This window comes from Bubalus kerabau, chromosome 8 (genome assembly GCF_029407905.1).
Source record: "Bubalus kerabau isolate K-KA32 ecotype Philippines breed swamp buffalo chromosome 8, PCC_UOA_SB_1v2, whole genome shotgun sequence".
NCBI classification, from domain to species: domain Eukaryota; kingdom Metazoa; phylum Chordata; class Mammalia; order Artiodactyla; family Bovidae; genus Bubalus; species Bubalus kerabau.
Window position 1 is genome coordinate 7189508 of NC_073631.1, and position 19513 is coordinate 7209020.

Here is a 19513-nt window from a genome sequence, read left to right on the forward strand (position 1 = left end):
GGCACACAAAGTCCTATTTTAATCTTATCTTCCAAGAATTAAGTTCCATGGGCCACCTGCTCTGGGTTTCGAATCTGCCTTTTATCTCTATATCTCTATCTCTATACTCATATCTCTAGTGTTTTTCTACTGTGGTTTCTCAGAAATATTCCAGGGAGGGTTAATATAAATAGGCATACAGGTCATGATTCTAGTAACTTTGCTTTGGGGTATAACTCAACAAATACTGTAGCACATTTTCCTGTGTCTCTGTTTATAAATTTTTGTCTGGTATTGTGATGAGACCCTAAAAACACCCCCAAAGACCTAAAAACCTATCATTGTTTTTCACCAGCTAAAAGGATGCTGTATGTGGTTTGCTTAATGACAGGAAAAGACAGTTTAATTATTATCTCTTGCTGAGAAAAAGTTTGTTCCATAAGAAAACCTAATATATATTTGATATAAAACAGTCCATGTTTGTTCAATTGATTTTAGGAGGAACATAGTTTATGCTTTAAATTTTAGTGCAATTTCTGATTCAGGGACTGAATTATTAGTTCATCCTTGACTGAACACACTGATTCAAATTTTGTGTTCTCCAATAAAATGGAAGATTCTGCAAGTTGGATTGATTCTTCCTTTTTTCTTGTCTAGGTAGCCACACATTTCTGCTGGAATAGAAAATTGCTAGAGTTAATACTTCAACCATGACACCAAATCGATAATAACTCCATTGATCAACTCATTTCAATCAGTTCTGAAAAAAATTTAACAAAATAATAAAGAAGGTGCTTAACCTATGATAGTATCCAGATAGGAATTTAATACTCAATTTCCTCCATTTTACCAAAATTACAATTAGAAGCATGAATAATTTCCCAATAAATCATCAACGCACATTTCAAGCATGCTATATATCACCCCTGATAAATTATTTATAAATGTCATTTTAATTATAAATTTTATAAGATAGTTTCTAATTTTACAGATAAGAAAGCTTATGAATGGAATTCTTTGTACATCATGTAGCCAGAAGGTTAGAGAACTGAAATTCATACTCAGGTCTTTCTCATCCCAGTTACAAAAAGTTTTAAATTGACCCAAAATGCTTCACATAACAATTCTGAAACTATTGCTAGACTCTGCCAGAAATTTCTATAAATTTCAATATATACAAAGCTGAAATGGACCTCTTTATAATTTGCAGGTTATAAATAATCTGATAATCTCTCACTGTTCTACCTGGGGGAGAACAAGGCCATTGATGGGAAGGATGATAATTTGGTCCATGTCTCTAGTCTTCTCGCTCAAATCTCAGAACATTTCCAGTCAATTCAACCATCTCCAGGGAACTGCCCCCTCCACCTCAGGACCCAGATCCCTTTATCAAAGTTTAAACCCTCGACCCTGTGCATCACCTCTTCAAACTGAAAGTCCAGTGCTCTGAACACCTCCAGAGGTAGAAATGCATATCTTGTAGAGTTTTATATTCAAGGATTAAGAGATAATCTACCACAAATTGGTTTACTAATAAGTTTTACAATCTAAGAATGATAGCTATGCATGTACTCTTTTCTATATGGGAAGAAATAAAGATATTTTCAGATTCTCAAATAATGCATTTCTTACCTTCTTATACATGAGGGAACAAGCTTTATCCTTGCCTCAGCTCTCACAGAAGGAAATGAAAAACAGCAGGTATTTGAGCAGGAGCCTCACACACCAGAAGATTCAAACTTCATATGGAAAAGGATGGATTAAACAGCCAAGAGAATAATGAGATCCCCTGCCTCTCCATTTGGGCACAAGCAAAGAGCTGAATGGACCACTCCTCTTCCAGGAAAGTTGGGAGGTGATGAGAGTAAACAGAAATATCCTGGATGTGCAGGAAATAAAAGGTCATACTCGTGATAAATAGGAAGAGCCTTGCTCTTGGAAAGATGCACACACATACAAAAAAAATTCCATTCAGGCTTTCAAAAAATTAACAAAATATAAATTCTGAAACATTATTATAAAGAAGAGATGGGATGTACATAAATCAAGTTGAGTCCACTGAACCTGGGTGTAGGCAGCCTCCAGACAGATGCTAAAAAAAAAAAAAAAAAAAAAGAAGAAGATATGTCCATGTCAATCAGAAGATGAAGTCTGGGAGAGGAAGAGAGAAAGGAGAATGGCCAGAGTTTTATGTGGCTTCATATTCATGGAATTAGTCTAATTTATATTTCTGCTATTATACCCAAATGGGTTTTTCTGTTCATCCAGCAATACACTGACAGCTTTGAAAGATGTTCTTCATGCAACTTTATATTTTTCACATTGCTAGACCAATTTCCCATAGCATATTGTAAGACAATATCTCTAATTTGTTTGAAAATTTTATAAAGTGCCATATGCCACTTACTGATCTTAGTCTCCGGAAATATGAATAAAACAGGCTAAAATCTCCACCTTCATAGAGTATTTTGATGGGGTGGGAGGAGGAATAGAACACTTATAACTAGCAACTTAATAGATACTGGGGAGAAAAAAATAAAGCAAAGAAAAAGACTAGGAAATATCACGAGTAAATTTTGCAAATTTTAAAATGGTCTTAATGAAGGCCTTCCTGGGAGGGTGACACTGAAGAAAATAGACAGGGTTTGGGGAGGAAAAAGCTCTAATTCGGGGAGGTCATCCCAAGGGGAAGAGTTTTGGAATGAGCCGATGCATGCCTTGTTCAAGAAATGGGATGGAGGCCATGTGGCTGCAGGACAGTGAGTGGGGACCATCTCAGGAGGAGGTACAATGAGAGAGGTGGCAGGAGGCCAGTCTGGTGTCACCAAGGCATCTGCAAAGACTTCGTGCATTATGGGGGTACAATGAGTAAACACTGGAAGTCTGAAGGAGAGTGCTAGCATTTTGGGGGGATATTAAATGGTTCCCGAGATTGTGATAGACTGAGAATAGACTGGAATTGAGGCACACAGCAAGGCCAAAAGTAGGAAGAGTTGGGGAATTATTACAAGATTTCAGTTCAGATATTGTGGATTGCAACAGGGTCATAGGTATGATGGGAGAAATGCCCAAATTCTGGACATGCTTTGAAGGTAGAGGATTTGCTAATGGATTCTACATGGACTATAAAAGAGAGAATAAATTGATTACAAGACTTTGGCCATATTACCAGGAAAAAAAAATGGAGTTGCTACCAACTGGGAAAAGGAAAAAATGGAAGTTGAGGTACAGATTTGGAAGAGATAAATCTGGTAATGGTGTAGCTCAGATGCCAAGTTAGATATTCAAGTGGAGGTGTCAACTGTGTAATTGGATCTAAGATCTGGTGTGATATGGAGAGCTTCAGGCTTTCCAATGTCAAGTATCTGAAGAGATGAAGACATAGCAAACTATACAGACAATGTATTTGGGAAAGAAGAAATGAGCGAAGGAGAAGAAAATCAGTAGTGTGGTATCCTGGAAAACACTTAATGAAAGATTTCCAAGTTGAGGGAACCAACACCTGATATACAATGATTATTTAAGGGCAAGATGAAGACATGACCTGTGGAGGTAACAGTAAGGAGGACTTCAGTGGCTTTGGCGGTGGTGCTGGTGAATGTGATATTGAAAGAAGTTTGGAAGAGAAATGGAGGAGATAATTCAGAGGTGATGAGCACAGGCAACCTTTTGAAGAGCTGGAGGAGAAATTAGATGGAAGTGGGGAGTTAAAAGGAATAGTCCACTAGAGAGAGAAAAGATGCTGACAGCAGAAGGATAGGGCAGAATTGCTAGAGCAGCGTCCTTGACCAGCTAATAGAGGAGGTCATTCTTAAAGGTTCTGGTGATGTCACAAAGAAGGCATCACTTGGAGAATGGGACTCTCAAATGTCAACCCTTACGATAGTGAATGGCAGGTGCCAAGTGCTAGAAAGGAGCAGGAGGGGGAGATGGGTGATGGCTATTTAGTGGACAGTTATCAGCATTTCTCACAATTAGCACATTTATTATTGTCATTGATATAATTATGAGGCCAATGAAAACAATGGGCCAACATCTAAGAGTCTGGGGGGTACTGATAGGACTGCAGGCAACAAATTGTGCTTCCAGATGTCCAAAAGCCTGAGAAGTAAGCTATCAGTGTACCCTTCATGGAGATAGACTTGAGGATATTTGAGCTTACAAATATTGGAATCAAGCTCAAAAGAAATACCTCAAGAATGGTTGCATTGCAATATAAAATGAGTAACAGTGACCATTACAAACTGAATAATGACTAAATAATTGATTTGAGCATGCTTCCAAAAAATATAAGCAAAAAGTAATTCTTGAAAGAAGATACACATTTACTATTAGTAAGTAATGTCATATCGTCTTATACAAGCAAGCATTCATGAGAGGTATAAGGAGGTAAAATTATCTTCTATTCTGTGCTTTAGTTTAATTTTAACCTTGGTAATATGAAACAATAGTCATTCTGTGGGAATTACCTTATATTACTAGGCTGGTTTTAAAGTTGCCCATAAAATTTATTTATTTATCTGTCTATTGGCCATGCCACTTGTGAAATCTTAGTTCCCCAACCAGGGACTGAGCCTGGGCCCCCACAGTGAAAACAGAGAACCCTAACCACTCTACTGCCAAGGAATTCCCATCTGCAATGATTTAAATGAGAGTGTATGCTTTCTAAATTTCAAGGAAAAACAAAATAATTAAATTCTTAAAGAGATACTTAAGCAGATAAGAAATATAATAAAAAGAACTGAAAGGAACAAAATCTCCAAAAAGATAACAGAAATGTATTATATGCATTCTTTTCTCTTTTATGATAGATGCATTCCTTTAAACATCCTCAAATACATATTATGTGCATTCTTTTCTCTTACATGATAGATGTGTTCCTTTAAAATATCCTCAAATATTAAGACTCTATCATTAAAAATCATGTTAACAAGAGATATAAGCCATGGGGAAAATCATGCTGACATTGAATCAAATGTAGAATCTATTTCAAAACAGTATGATTCTAATTTTTTTAAATGTATAACCCAGCTGTACCAGAAAATGAAAGCACTGCTTTTTCTTTTAGTCGTAGGATTTCATGAAGATCTTATTCTCCTTACTTTTATTTTTTCAGGTAAAAACATTTACTTCAGTAAACTGGCAATAATTTTTTAGGAAATAATTTTTCAGGAAAGGGATGTGATTTTGTGAAACTTCTTTTCTACTGCCTATGGAGAACAAAATTTTAATTGTAATTGTTTAATAAGATAATAACTCTGAAACATGGTAATTTCACTATAAAATTGGAATACATATTATTGTCAAAATTTCCTTTGTACTATATAAAATATATAAGTGGTGATAAAGTAATATTTTGACTCAGAGGTGAGTGGGCTTGCTTTTGAGTGTCATAGGAAATGTCAAAATGTGTAACATTTTGAGTTTTACTCTGGATTGAATTTGGACTAATTGGTATTAGTACTCTTTCAGCTGTGAACTGACAAGGTTTCATTTTGATCCCTCTTCCTGCCCTTACATCTAACTTACAAAGAAGAAAATGACATCTGTAGCAGCAAATCCTTATTGTAGAGACTACATTCTTGAGACAATAACAGCACCCACTCATCACTACACTTAAACCAAGGCTTGCCTCTTAGGGTCTGGGAGCAGGGGCGTGAGGACAGTAACCTATTAGACAGGAAGTCAGGTACCCAGAAATATAGAATAAATAAGCAAATGAGTAACACCAGAGGGCACAAAGTGGAAATACTAGAAAATTCAAGAATACTTATTTTTTCTCTATGATCAATCCAATCAGATTCTTCTATAAATGGAGAGGGCAATACTCATGCAAAGACTTCATTGACAAGAGCTTTAAAAGTTGCAATGAGAGAATCACCGTAACTTAGAGAAGACACATTCAACTAGGCCAATCTGTTGGTCAAATCTGTGGTCTCCTCAAATTACTAAGCACTTGATAAAGATGCACTAAAAGCTCTTGTCCATGTATCCACCACAGCAAATGAGGACATAGAGCTTAGACCCTTGCTGACTCACTTTGCTCTGTATAACAGGCACTAGGTTCATCCACCTCATTAGAACTGACTCAAATTCAGTCTTTTTTTTTTATGGCTGAGTAACATGGCGTTGTATATGTACCACATCTTTGTGTTGTCGAATGGCAGAAACCAACACAACATTGTAAAGAAATTCTCCTCCAATTAAAAATAAATTAGTTTTAAAAGCTAAGATTCTTAAAACACAGAATGGTGTGCATTCAAAGGAAAGGAATGACTCTGTTTGAAAATATGGAAGACAGACCAATTAAAAAATAAAAGAAAAACTGATGTGCTAATGTTTATAAGGATTTTAGGAACACCCAAAAGTATCCTCATTTAAGGAAATACAATTATGATAGACCGGAATCAATCGATAACCTCCAGGCTGGAGAACGGTGCCAGCAGTTCAGTTGTATCCCAAATGGGCTGTACTGTGCAGACATGTGCTGTACATGCCCACAGGAGAGCAGGGTGCCCAGCGGGACTCCTCATGTGCAAATATAGAGTCCACTGTTACTCTTTCTCTAGATGACCTTGCAAGATTAGTGTTTTTTGAGAGACACCTTGAGCAGCATATATTGGGAGATTTTTTTAATGAATGCTGGCAAGCTATAATAACACAGTGTTGTACATCAGCTATACTTCAATTAACAAAAATGAGAACAAAAGAAAATGAGACACTTAGTAAGTCAGTCAAGTGTAAAAATAAATAAATGAGTGATGGAAAAAGAGAAAATGGCTAAATCAAATGTGATTTCTGTTCTTTCTTTCCATTTCTTACTCTAAGAAAATGCCACAGAAACCAATAAGAATTCACTCTTGTAAATGGAATAGCCTTCATTTCAAGCACTTTAATAAACACTGGATGAATTTCATCATTCTAAGTTTGCAATTTCAGTTGTCTGGCAGACAATTTCTTTGGGAAAGTGGACATAATGTCTATGATAAAATACCAGCCCTTGGGAACTATTTAACCTTTTACCTATCTCTTTTATAAAAATTTGCCTTAAAATATGCCAGGGTAAGTATATTTCTAAAAGCCCAGGTGTTTAAATACTTTGAAATTTAATACAGGAGACTTTCGAACACATTATATTTCAAGGTGATACTAACAAAAAATAGTATTAGTCACACCAGTAGAAATCTTACAGTTATTAGAATAGTGATAATCCTAGTTCTGCTTGTTCTAATAAAAAACAAAGAGAAAACCACTCCAGTAATACATTTTAGTCCCTCCAGAAGTTCACAACAAAGAAAAATACTAGCTTCATTGTTTTCTTTTCTTTTTCTATCTCATCTTTCTTTGCACTGAAGTTGATTGTTGAAATCTATATTCTCAAAGACTACAGCAGAGTCTAAATATAAAATGACAATAGAATAAGCCTTGCAAAGGCACATTTCCGCTTTTTCTCTTATACCTCTCTGCATCTCTCTCTGTCCCTTGTTGCTTCTATGTCTTCAAATATTTCAAACAGAATTTGGAGAAATTTAAGGTATGAATACAATGAAATAAAAAATTAACATTTCATATATTAATGAATATATATATATATATATATATATATATATCAGTTCAGTTCAGTCATTCAGTCGTGTCCGACTCTTTGCAACCCCATGAATCACAGCACAACAGGCCTCCCTGTCCATCATCAACTCCCGAAGTTCACTCAGACTCACATCCATCGAGTCACTGATGCCATCCAGCCATCTCATCTTCTGTCGTCCCCTTCTCCTCCTGCCCCCAATCCCTCCCAGCATCAGGGTCTTTTCCAATGAGTCAACTCTTCGCATGAGGTGGCCATAGTACTGGAGTTTCAGCTTCAGCATCATTCCTTTCAAAGAAATCCCAGGGCTGATCTCCTTCAGAATGGACTGGTTGAATCTCCTTGCAGTCTAAGGGACTCTCAAGAGTTTTATCCAACACCACAGTTCAAAAGCATCAATTCTCGGCATTCAGCTTTCTTCACAGTCCAACTCTCACATCCATACATGACCACTGGAAAAACCATAGCCTTGACTAGATGGACCTTTGTTGGCAAAGTAATGTCTCTGCTTTTCAGTATACTATCTAGGTTAGTCATAACTTTCCTTCCAAGGAGTAAGCGTCTTTTAATTTCATGGCTGCAGTCACCATCTGCAGTGATTTTGGAGCCCAAAAAAATAAAGTCTGACACTGTTTCCACATCTATTTCCCATGAAGTGGTGGGACCAGATACCATGATCTTCGTTTTCTGAATGTTGAGCTTTAAGCCAACTTTTTCACTCTCCACTTTCACCTTCATCAAGAGGCTTTTTAGTTCCTCTTCACTTTCTGCCATAAGGGTGGTGTCATCTGCATATCTGAGGCTATTGATATTTCTCCCGGCAATCTTGATTCCAGCTTGTGTTTCTTCCAGTCCAGCGTTTCTCATGATGTACTCTGCATAGAAGTTAAATAAGCAGGGTGACAATATACAGCCTTGAGGTACTCCTTTTCCTATTTGGAACCAGTCTGTTGTTCCATGTCCAGTTCTAACTGTTGCTTCCTGACCTGCATACAGATTTCTCAAGAGGCAGGTCAAGTGGTCTGGTATTCCCATCTCTTGAAGAATTTTCCACCGTTTATTGTGATCCACACAGTCAAAGGCTTTGGCATAGTCAATAAAGCAGAAATAGATGTTTTTCTGGAACTCTCTTGCTTTTTCCATGATCCAGCAGATGTTGGCAATTTGATCTCTGGTTCCTCTGCCTTTTCTAAAATCAGCTTGAACATCTTGAAGTTCATGGTTTACGTATTGCTGAAGCCTGGCTTGGAGAATTTTGAGCATTACTTTACTAGCGTGTGAGATGAGTGCAATTGTGCGGTAGTTTGAGCATTCTTTGGCATTGCCTTTCTTTGGGATTGGAATGAAAACTGACCTTTTCCAGTCCTGTGGCCACTGCTGAGTTTTCCAAATTTGCTTGCATATTGAGTGCAGCACTTTCACAGCATCATCTTTTAGGATTTGAAATAGCTCAACTGGAATTCCATCACCTCCACTAGCTTTGTTCGTAGTGATGCTTTCTAAGGCCCACTTGACTTCACATTCCAGGATGTCTGGCTCTAGGTGAGTGATCACACCATCATGATTACCTGGGTCGTGAAGATCTATTTTGTACAGTTCTTCTGTGTATTCTTGCCACCTCTTCTTAATATCTTCTGCTTCTGTTAGGTCCCTACCATTTCTGTCCTTTATTGAGCCCATCTTTGCATGAAATGTTCCCTTGGTATCTCTAATTGGCAAAGTAATATATCTGTTTTGGTTTCTTTTTTTTTCTGTTTTTTAATATGCTATCTAGGTTGGTCATAACTTTCCTTCCAAAGAGTACGCAGCTTTTAATTTCATGGTTGCAATCGCCATCTGCAGTGATTTTGGAGCCCCAAAAAATAAAGTCTGACACTGTTTTCACTGTTTCCCCATCTATTTCCCATGAAGTAATGGGACCAGATGCCATGATCTTCATTTTCTGAATGTTGAGTTTTAAGCCACTAATCATCAGGGAGATGCAAAACAAAACCACAGTGAGATACCACCTCACACCTGTTTGGATGGCTGTTATAAGAAAAACAAAAGATTGTATGTGTTAGCATAGAATGTGGAGAAGTTGGAACCTTTCTATATTGTTGAGTATATATAGCTTCTATGCAAAACATTATGGAGGTGCCTCAAAAATTCATAGAACTAAAGACCTAAATAAACATTTCTCCAGAGAAGATGTATATATGGCCAACAAGAAAACAAAAAGATGCTCAACAATACTAATTATTGTAAAAATGCATATCAAAACCACAATGAATTATTACCTCACATGAGTCAGAACAGCTATCTTTTAAAAGTCCATAAATACTAAATACAGCAGAGAGTGTGAGAAAAACTCTACACTGTTGGTGGGAATGTAAATCAGTGTAGCCACATGAAAAACAGAATGAAACGTTCTTTAAAAACTAAAAATAGAGCTGTCATATGAGCCAGCAATCCCACTTGTGTGCATGTTTTCAGAAAAGACAAGAACTCTAATTCAAAAAGATTACATCCACCACAACATTCAGTGCAGCACTACTTACAATAGTCAATATATGGAAGAAACCTAAGAGTCCATCAACAGATGAGTAGATAAAGAAGATGTTGTACATATACACAATAGAATATTACTTGGTCATGAAAAAGAATGAAATACTGTCATTTGTAGCAATCAGGATGGATCTGGAGATTGTCATACTGAGTGAAGTCAGACAGGGGAAGACAAATAAGATATCACATATATGTGCACTTTAAAAATAATGCAGATGAACTTACTTACAAAATAGATTAGACACAGACTCACAGATGTAGAAAACAAATGTATGATTACAAAAGGAGATAGTGGTGAAGGTATAAATTGGAAATTTGGGCTTAACAGATGAATACTACTGTATATAAAATAGATATACAATCATGATTTACTGTAAAATGCAGGGAACTATATTCAATATCTTCAGTTCAGTTCAGTTCACTCGCTCAGTCATGTCCAACTCCTTGCAACCCCATGAATTGCAGCACACCAGGCCTCCCTGTCCATCACCAACTCCCGGAGTTCACTCAAACTCATGTCCATTGAGTCAGTGATGCCATCCAGCCATCTCATCCTCTGTCGTCCTCTTCTCCTCCTGCCCCCAATCCCTCCCAGCATCAGAGTCTTTTCCAATGGGTCAACTCTTCACATCAGGTGGCCAAACTAATGGAGTTTGATCTACTGGAGCTTTAGCATCAGTTCTTCCAATGAACACCCAGGACTGGTCCCCTTTAGGATGGACTGGTTGGATCTCCTTGCAGTCTAAGGGACTCTCAAGAGTTTTATCCAACACCACAGTTCAAAAGCATCAATTCTTCGGCACTCAGCTTTCTTCCCAGTCCAACTCTCACATCCATACATGACCACTGGAAAAACTATAGCCTTGACTAGATGGACCTTTGCTGGCAAAGTAATAGCTCTGCTTTTTAATATGCTATCTAGGTTGGTCATAACTTTCCTTCCAAGGAGTAAGCGTCTTTTAATTTCATGGCTGCAGTCACCATCTGCAGTGATTTTGGAGCCCAAAAAAATAAAGTCTGACACTGTTTCCACTGTTTCACCATCTATTTCCCATGAAGTGATGGGACCAGATGCCATGATCTTAGTTTTCTGAATGTTTAGCTTTAGGCCAACTTTTTCACTCTCCACTTTTACTTTCATCAAGAGGCTCTTTAGTTCCTCTTCACTTTCTGCCATAAGGGTGGTGTCATCTGCATATCTGAAGTTATTGATATTTCTCCCAGCAATCTTGATTCCAGCTTGTGCTTCTTCCAGCCCAGTGTTTCTCATGATATACTCTGCATATAATTAAAATAACCAGGGTGACAATACACAGCCTTGACGTACTCCTTTTCCTATTTGGAACCAGTCTGTTGTTCCATGTCCAGTTCTAACTGTTGCTTCCTGACCTGCATACAGATTTCTCAAGAGGCAGGTCAGGTGGTCTGGTATTCCCATCTCTTGAAGAATTTTCCAGAGTTTATTGTGATCCACACAGTCAAAGGCTTTGGCATAGTCAATAAAGCAGAAATAGATGTTTTTCTGGAACTCTCTTGCTTTTTCAATGATCCAGCCGATGTTGGCAATTTGATCTCTGGTTCTTTTGCCTTTTCTAAAACCAGTTTGAACATATCTTATAATACTCTATAATAGAAAAGAATTTGAAATATGTCTGGGTATAGGTGTGAGTATAGCCAAATCACTTTGCTGTATATCTGAAACTAACAAAAGACTAGAAATCCACTAAAACTTCAATTTAAAAATACAAAAACTAATGAAAATATCTGACGATCCAACAATTCCATTTCTTTGTATATAGGCCAGACAATTAAATTTGGGTCTTAAATGTATACCTGCTCCTCCCCCAATTTATTGCAGCATTATTCACAATAGTTAAACTATGGAAACAATCAAATATTCATTAACAGATGAATGGATAAAGGAAATGCGGTATGTACATACAATGGAATATTTCTCATCCTCATAAAAGAAAGATACCCTGCCATTTGTGATAACACAAATGAACCTGGTGAGAATTACGCTAAGTGAGTAAGTCTAGTTACAGAAGGCAAGTACTGCATGATTTCACTCACATGAGGTACCCGAGATGTTCAAATTCACAGAAGCAGAAAATAGAGCAGAGGTTATCAGGAGCAAGGGACAAGGTGAAATGGGAGTTTTTCAGTTGGTAAAGAGCTTCAGTTATGCAAGGTGGTTCACTTCTAGAGATCTGCTGTATAGTAGAGTGCCTATGGTCAAAAATCTTTAGGAGCTTGTTACCAGAGTAAATGTCTGCCCATCTTTTTTTCATCCTGTCTTATAGACTTGAACTTGGTCAAATGGCCACACTTAGGAACAAGAGAGACTGTGAAATGCTGCCTTTATTCTGTGCAGAATGAGTCCAGCTACAAAACTGAGAATTCAATCACTGTGAAGAGGTGAGAATCGTAACCCTGGGAGTGAGAGCTAACGCAATCCTCATTTTCATTTGAGCAAGACACAATCCAAAACAAGGACATCCAGGGCCTTGCATGTATGTGATGCCAAACAAATGTTTTTATTAAAAAGTGACAGTGATCCTTTTATAAGTCAGCACCTGATGCTCTTTTCTTGAGCTTTGACATTTTGTGATTGTACGCTGTGCCTACTACAAGTTGTTTACTGAATTTTTATTACTTTACAATTATACTGGAATCACATCTGTGTGACTTATGCCAGTAAAACCACCAAAGAGTTCAGAACTCAGTGAGAAAGTGGTTAGAGATGCCTGCACTGCAGCCAGCAGCAAGCCAGTAGTACTCGGCCCTGGCTTATGCTCAATGAATGACCCTTTTATCTTAATACCAATTTGTTAAAATTTTGAACCTGCTATAACTGGATTTTTTCCAAAAAAATTGGAAAATGGATGGATATTGAGAAATCAGATTTTATTATATTAATACAATTACCCTAAGAATTTTGATTTACTATTATTCTTCCCTTCATATCTCTCTTTTTATTCATAATTGCATTCAGAGTATTATGACATATATGAAAATTGAACACAAACATATAATAATGGTTCTCATTGTATTACAGCTTGTAGTGGTGACCTCTTTGAATGCTGGGATACTGGGGGTTGGTAGATTCTGAGAGATTTTATTTAAAAATTGTGTACTCCATGGCATGGGAAGCAGGTATTGACTGACTCCAGCAGAGAATGACTTTATAATAGTTCCTTTCTTGTCAATCCTATTCCCATCCAACACAATGCTAGGATATCCCATATCCACAGACTACTCATTCAGTTCAGTTCAGCTCAGTCACTCAGTCGTGTCTGACTCTTTGCAACCCCATGGACTGCAGCATGCCAGACTTTCCTGTCCTTCACCAACTCCCTAGCTTACTCAAACTAATGTCCATTGAGTTGGTGATGCCATCAAACCACCTCATCCTCTGTCATTCCCTTCTCCTGCCTTCAATCTTTCCCAGCATCAGGGTCTCTTCAAATGAGTCAGTTTTATACATCAGGTGGCCAAAGTATTGGAGTTTCAGCTTCAGCATCAGTCCTTCCAATGAATATTCAAGACTGATTTTCTTTAGGGTTGACAGGTTGGATCTCCTCGCAGTCCAAGGGACTCTCAAGAGTCTTCTCCAACATCACAGTTCAAAAGCATCAATTCTTCAGCGCTCAGCTTTCTTTATAGTCCAATTCTCACATCCATACATAAGTACTGGAAAAACCATAGCTTTGACTAGATGGACTTATATTGGTAAAGTAATGTTTCTGATTTTTAATGTACTGTCTAGATTGGTCATAGCTTTTATTTCAAGGAGCAAGTGTCTTTTAATTTCATGGCTGCAGTCACCATTGAAGTGATTTTATATCCTTTTAAATCATTATTTAAGAGAGAAGACCATTCAATGACATTTTCAAACAAAATCTTGGGGAAGTTTAGGGTCTGTACATAAAGAAAAACTTTTCCTTTACCTTCTCAGGTTTAAAGATTGGAGATTTGAAATTCTGAAGTTTAAATTGAAGTGTTTACCTTAAGGGGAGGGAGGCAGAGTTTACTCATGCACATGTAGGCGCATATGAAAGAAGTGGCTCTCTTAACAGAAAAAGATGGGGACCTCTATACCTAACTTAATGAAGCAGGAGAAAAAAGCTTATATGGGAAGAGCAAATGTGTTTCCAAGAGAAAAGATAGGAAGTAAGAAATTTGTGATAATGTTTGTTCATGCATATGTGAGTGGCTTCCTCTATTTTTCTTTTACCCTTCATGGATGTGATGCTCCTCTGGAGAAAGGATTATGGCAGCCTCATTCTGAGAAGTTTCTTCTTTTAGTGAGCTAGGAGCATCTCCCAGGATGTTACTTTTATATCTATTGACTCTCAAATGTGTTCAGTTTAAAATAATCTTTACACATCAGTTTGGAGGGTCTGAATGGCCCCTACTCAATTCTCTGCCTGAAATTTCCCTAGAAGCTTCCAGAAAAGTTGGGTAGATTGCTATTGAGGAAACATTCCAGTTGGAAGTTGTGTGATAAGAGATATGCCAGGGAAAGAAGAATATGGGTTATAAAGAGGAAACAAAAGGAACAAAGACTACAGGTTAGAGCAGATTATAACCCCAGTTTCTACATCCAGAGGACAGCCAGATTTCTAGATGCTGGTCTCAAAATGTTTTTATTAAGATACTACTGGCAGCATCACAGTCATGGTTATTTCCTGGAAATAACCATGGAAGATGCTCAAAAATGATAAACAGGACTGAAATGTGAAAACCCACAAGGCTGTGCTAAAGTTTTCTATTGAAACATAAAATTTCCCACCAAAATCATCTTTAATTTTTGGTCCAGGATAAGCAAAGTCAAATTCAACTTTACTTGTTTGTAAAATAATTATAATCTCATTAAAATTTTCCCACTTATTTATATAAGTGCAGAAATAATGGTAATAAATCACATAAAGATTCTAAAGAAAGTCTTATTGGAATTTTATAAGGGATCTTAGTTGAGACTTAAATTCTCTCGGGGCTATGAAGCCAAGTCAAGAAATTATCATCATCAGATTGACTCAGTGAAAAAGACTCTGATTCTGGGAAAGACTGAGGCAGGAGGAAAAGAGGACAGCAGAGGATGAGATGGTTGGATGGCATCACCAACTCGATGGACAAGAGTTTGAGCAAGCTCTTGGAGTTGGTGATGGACAGGGAAGCCTGGCATGCTGCAGTCCATGCGGTGGCAAAGTGTCAGACACAACTGAGCAACTGAAGGGACTTGATCTGTTATAACAGGCAGGTAGCTACGTATGAGCAGAGAAGGGCGTCATGGCCAGGTGGCAGGAAACCAGGCATCTTGTAAACAGCAGGGGCTGTCCACGGGCAGACAGAGAACCTCCAAACTAACTGGAAACAACACAGGAACCTCCAGACTAACAGGAAACAACCCTTCTGGGTAATAATTGTCCTGGAGACAGACAAGGAAAGGTGGGGAAAGGCAGGAATCTCTTGTTGCTCATTATGCTGAGCATTCTAATAAAATCATGCTCATTCTAATAAGGCTTGCAGACAAGAAGATCCCATCATGCACCAACACCAGGACAATTTCCATAAAATATGAACAAAAACAAAAATCCCTCTTCCCCTTGGGAAGGTGGAACTTGGATGAAGATCACGGAATATGACCCCAGCCGCCTTCTTCCCCAGTGAAATATTCTGCCCCTTCATACATATGTTGCTCTTAACCAGCTTTGGGGATTCCCTAGTGGCTCAGTGGTAAAGAATCCACCTGCCAATACAGGAGATGCGGGTTCTTTCCCTAGGTTGGGAAGATCCCCTGGAGAAGGAAATGGCTGCCCATTCTAGTTTTCTTATCTGGGAACTCCCATTGACAGAGGAGCCTGGCCGGCAACAGTCCATGGGGTTGCAAAAAGAGTCGGACATGACTTAGCGACTAAAGGACAACATAACCGGCTTTCCAAAGAATCCCAGGGCAGCAGCTCCAAACTTGTCTTCCCACTCTCCCTCTGAGAATGTTTGCTGGGGTGTGTGTGCGTGTGTGTGTGTGTGTGTGTGTGTGTGTGTGTGTGTGTGTATAGCTATTGTGTGTGTTAGTTGCTCAGTTGTGTCCGGCTCTTTGCCACCCCATGCACTATAGCCCGCCAGGCTCCTCTGTCCACGCAGTTCTCCAGGCAAGAATATTCTCTTCATGAAACCAAGCAGAGCCACCCTGGGGCCCCCACAAGGTACAGCTTCTTTCTGTTCTTGCTCTACTCTGTTTCTTGTTTATAGGAAATAGGCTCCATTCAGCCTCCTATACCTTTCCTAAATTCCATGGGGCAGATTCAAACAGTTGCTAAACAGAGAAGTGAGAGAATGCAGAAATTCAAAGGAGGAGCAGCTGAGAAAGGATAATACATCAATGGGGCAGTGTCTTTGTTCTCTCAAGGAGTATGCATAACAATGTATCTCTGACTTCTTCCACCGGAATTAAGGTCCCCACCCATATGGAGGTTGCTAATTTCAGGCTAAGAACAAGACTCCTGGAGCCCTACTTTGTTACCTCACCCCCAACCAATTAGAAGAAAGTCACCCATCCTGCAGCCCACACTTTAAATTTTACCTGTAGAAACTCCCAGAAAGCTATCAGGGAGTTAGACATGTTTGAGAGCAAGCCACCCATTTTTGCTTGACCCTGAATTAAACCCTCCTCTGCTCCAAACTCTGATATCTCTATTTCCTTGTCCTTGAAACAGAGCAAGACCCTGTGGGTCTTCTGAGCACAAAAGACTTTCTGTCTCCCCTTTCTTGTTTGTAGAGAACAGAATCCAGCCTCTGTGACCTTTCCTGAATTTCAAACAGCAGATTTGAACTGTTGCCAGTCAAGGGAGGAACAGCCATTAAACCACCTGAGGCAAGATTAAAGGGGGTCAGAGAAACTCATCAATATTAGGACACTGAACACCTGAGACCCTGCACACACCCTTATCTTATCAGCAACCCGACCCTTTAACCATTGCTATAAAACTCCTCACCAAATTCTCCGAGGTTGGGACACAGTTTTCCAGGGCATAGGCCCTCTCTGTCCTCCTTTACCTGGTAAGGCAATAAAGCTATTATTTTCTGCTTCACCCAAAACTCTGTCTTCGAGATCAGTTTGGTATCATTGAAGAGGGGTCGAGATTTTGGCATCAGCCTCTCTGTGCTCTGGGCACAGGAACTTGCCTTGAGTAACATTAACAACGTTCAAATATACAACAAAGTATTGTTGAGTACAGTAATATTGTTGCATATTCTCTGGATTTATTCATCTTACAGCTGAAAGTTTATGCCTTTGACCGACATCACACTATTGCTTTTACCCTCAAGCCCCTGGTAGCCATTCATATATTCTCTGTTGCTATGTGTTTGACTATTTCAGGTGCTACATATAAATCAGTTTTCATTTTCTCACCTATTTTATTTAGCATATTGCCTATGGTCCAAATGGCAGAATGTCCTTCTTTTATAAAGACAAGTATACATACTTTCCTGCAGGTATATACTCAGAAGTTAGAAGTCTGAATCATAATGTCATCTTATTTTTAATTTTTAGAGAAACTTCCACACAGTTTTCTATATAGCTATACCAGTTTACATTCCCACCAGCAATGCACAAGAGTTCCATTTAGAAGAACAAATTCTTATTGAGCTTATGCAAATAACTATGTTGCTATGAAAATAAGAATATTCACTAAGAGTTCTTAAATTCTGGAGAGATCAAGTAGAAATAAAAATAAATGTTTCATTTCTTGTTACATAAGTATAATCTTCTAAATTACTATAAGAGGTAGCTGAAGAGAAAAGGAAAAAGTTGCTTTTTTAATCCAGAAAATAAAATATTAAAAAACCAATAACATTCCAAGTAAAAGTCATAAACGAAATCCTAATCATTCTCTATCAGTCTACTCATTCCTATGTGGTTAATTTCAGTTCTATTTCAGTCCTTTTTGCTGTTGGGTTAGTAATTTCATAAACTCTTCAATTTCAAATTGTTGTTGAACCCAAGTTTGTGTGCCTGACGCACCCTGAAGCTAAACAAACTGAAATGTCAAAATTTGGAGCAAGGAAAGGTTTATTGCAGAGACCAAGCAAGAAGAATGAACAGGTCATTCTCAAAAACCCTGAACTCTCTGATAGCTATCAGGGAAGAGCTAAATTTTGGGTCTGGGCTACAGGCTGTGTGACTTTCTTCTGATTGATTCGTGGTGACGTAAAAAAGTTACCTTCCAGTTACCTTGTGCTCAGCCTGAGGTTACCAACCTCCACATGACTGGGGGCTTCTTTCCTGCAAAAAAACTCAGAGACGCTGTTCCATACATCCCTTGAGGAGGAACCAGGACCATGCACTGTATTTTCTGATCCATTCCTCTTTTGTTTCTCATTCTCTCCCTTATGTAATTAGCAACTGTTTGAATCTGCCCTTTGGAACACAGGGATGGTCTAGGAGACTAAAGCCTGCAAACAAGAAACAAGGGCAGGGAAAGACTTCTGTACCTGGGAAAACTCCACTGGGACCTGCTCTACTTCAATCACACTTGTTCCTCGATACTCTTCAACCATGAGAGGAAGAGATATTGGACGAGGAAGGGAATAATGACTTAGATTGAGAGGTTAGTCATAAATTCAGCAGAGGAGCTCAGTTTTAGGAGGACTTTGTTTCATTATTAGTTCTGGAAATCTTTACTCAAATCCGTGGTATGATCCCAAAGTAATTGATGCCCTGAATCCCAAAGAAACTGCTGCATTTCTTTACCTGCGTCTCTGAGACAATCCCCTTTGTTGAAAACAAGAGCTGTGGCCTGTAGCTGACTGAAAGAGTTCTCAGAGAAACATCAGAATAAAATAATAACTATCTGCTAATGACAAAAGATTTTAAATGATTATGGATCTGATGAGAGTTCATTATAATTCAATTAACAAGAAAATTTAGTTGTCTCTGTGACACACAACATTTTAACATAATGATTACAATTATGACTGATAACGTCAGGACATATCAAGGACAGCAAAAACATTGATAAATTTCTACAAACTTTATATAATTCCAGAAATACTTTAATAATATACTCATACAAATAGAACCTAGTGAAGTTTAAGTATTTATTTTTATTTGACAATATAAAATATTAGTTAAACTTAATTAGTTTAAGATGATAGAATAAATCCTTTGAGATTTTCCAGACAACCTCTGGGAAATTTCACTGTCAGTTCAAGGTCAGGAAGATTTCTTTTAGAATTTGATTTTGGAGAGTTGTCAAAACCATCATAAGTTTTTAATATTCAATGAAATAAGATCACAGGTTGAAGCCAAGTGGGACCCTGTGGGGCTCCTGGGCACAAAAGGTTTTCCATGCCCCCTGTTTCTTGTTTGCTGGGAGTAGACTCCAGCCACTATGA

General features: G+C 38.1%; 1 long non-coding RNA gene across 3 annotated transcripts in view; it reads right to left on the reverse strand.

Moving 5' to 3' along the window:
* Positions 1-355: 355 nt before the first annotated feature.
* Positions 356-19513, reverse strand: part of LOC129658830 (uncharacterized) — a 49090-nt gene continuing 29932 nt past the window's right edge. For 2 of the 3 annotated variants that reach the window (XR_008717521.1, XR_008717519.1), the window contains 2 exons: positions 1612-1858; positions 356-653 (listed from right to left, as the gene is read on the reverse strand). This is a non-coding gene — a long non-coding RNA (uncharacterized LOC129658830). The remainder of the gene's footprint in view (positions 654-1611; positions 1859-19513) is intronic. The other variant, XR_008717520.1, reaches the window with a different exon arrangement.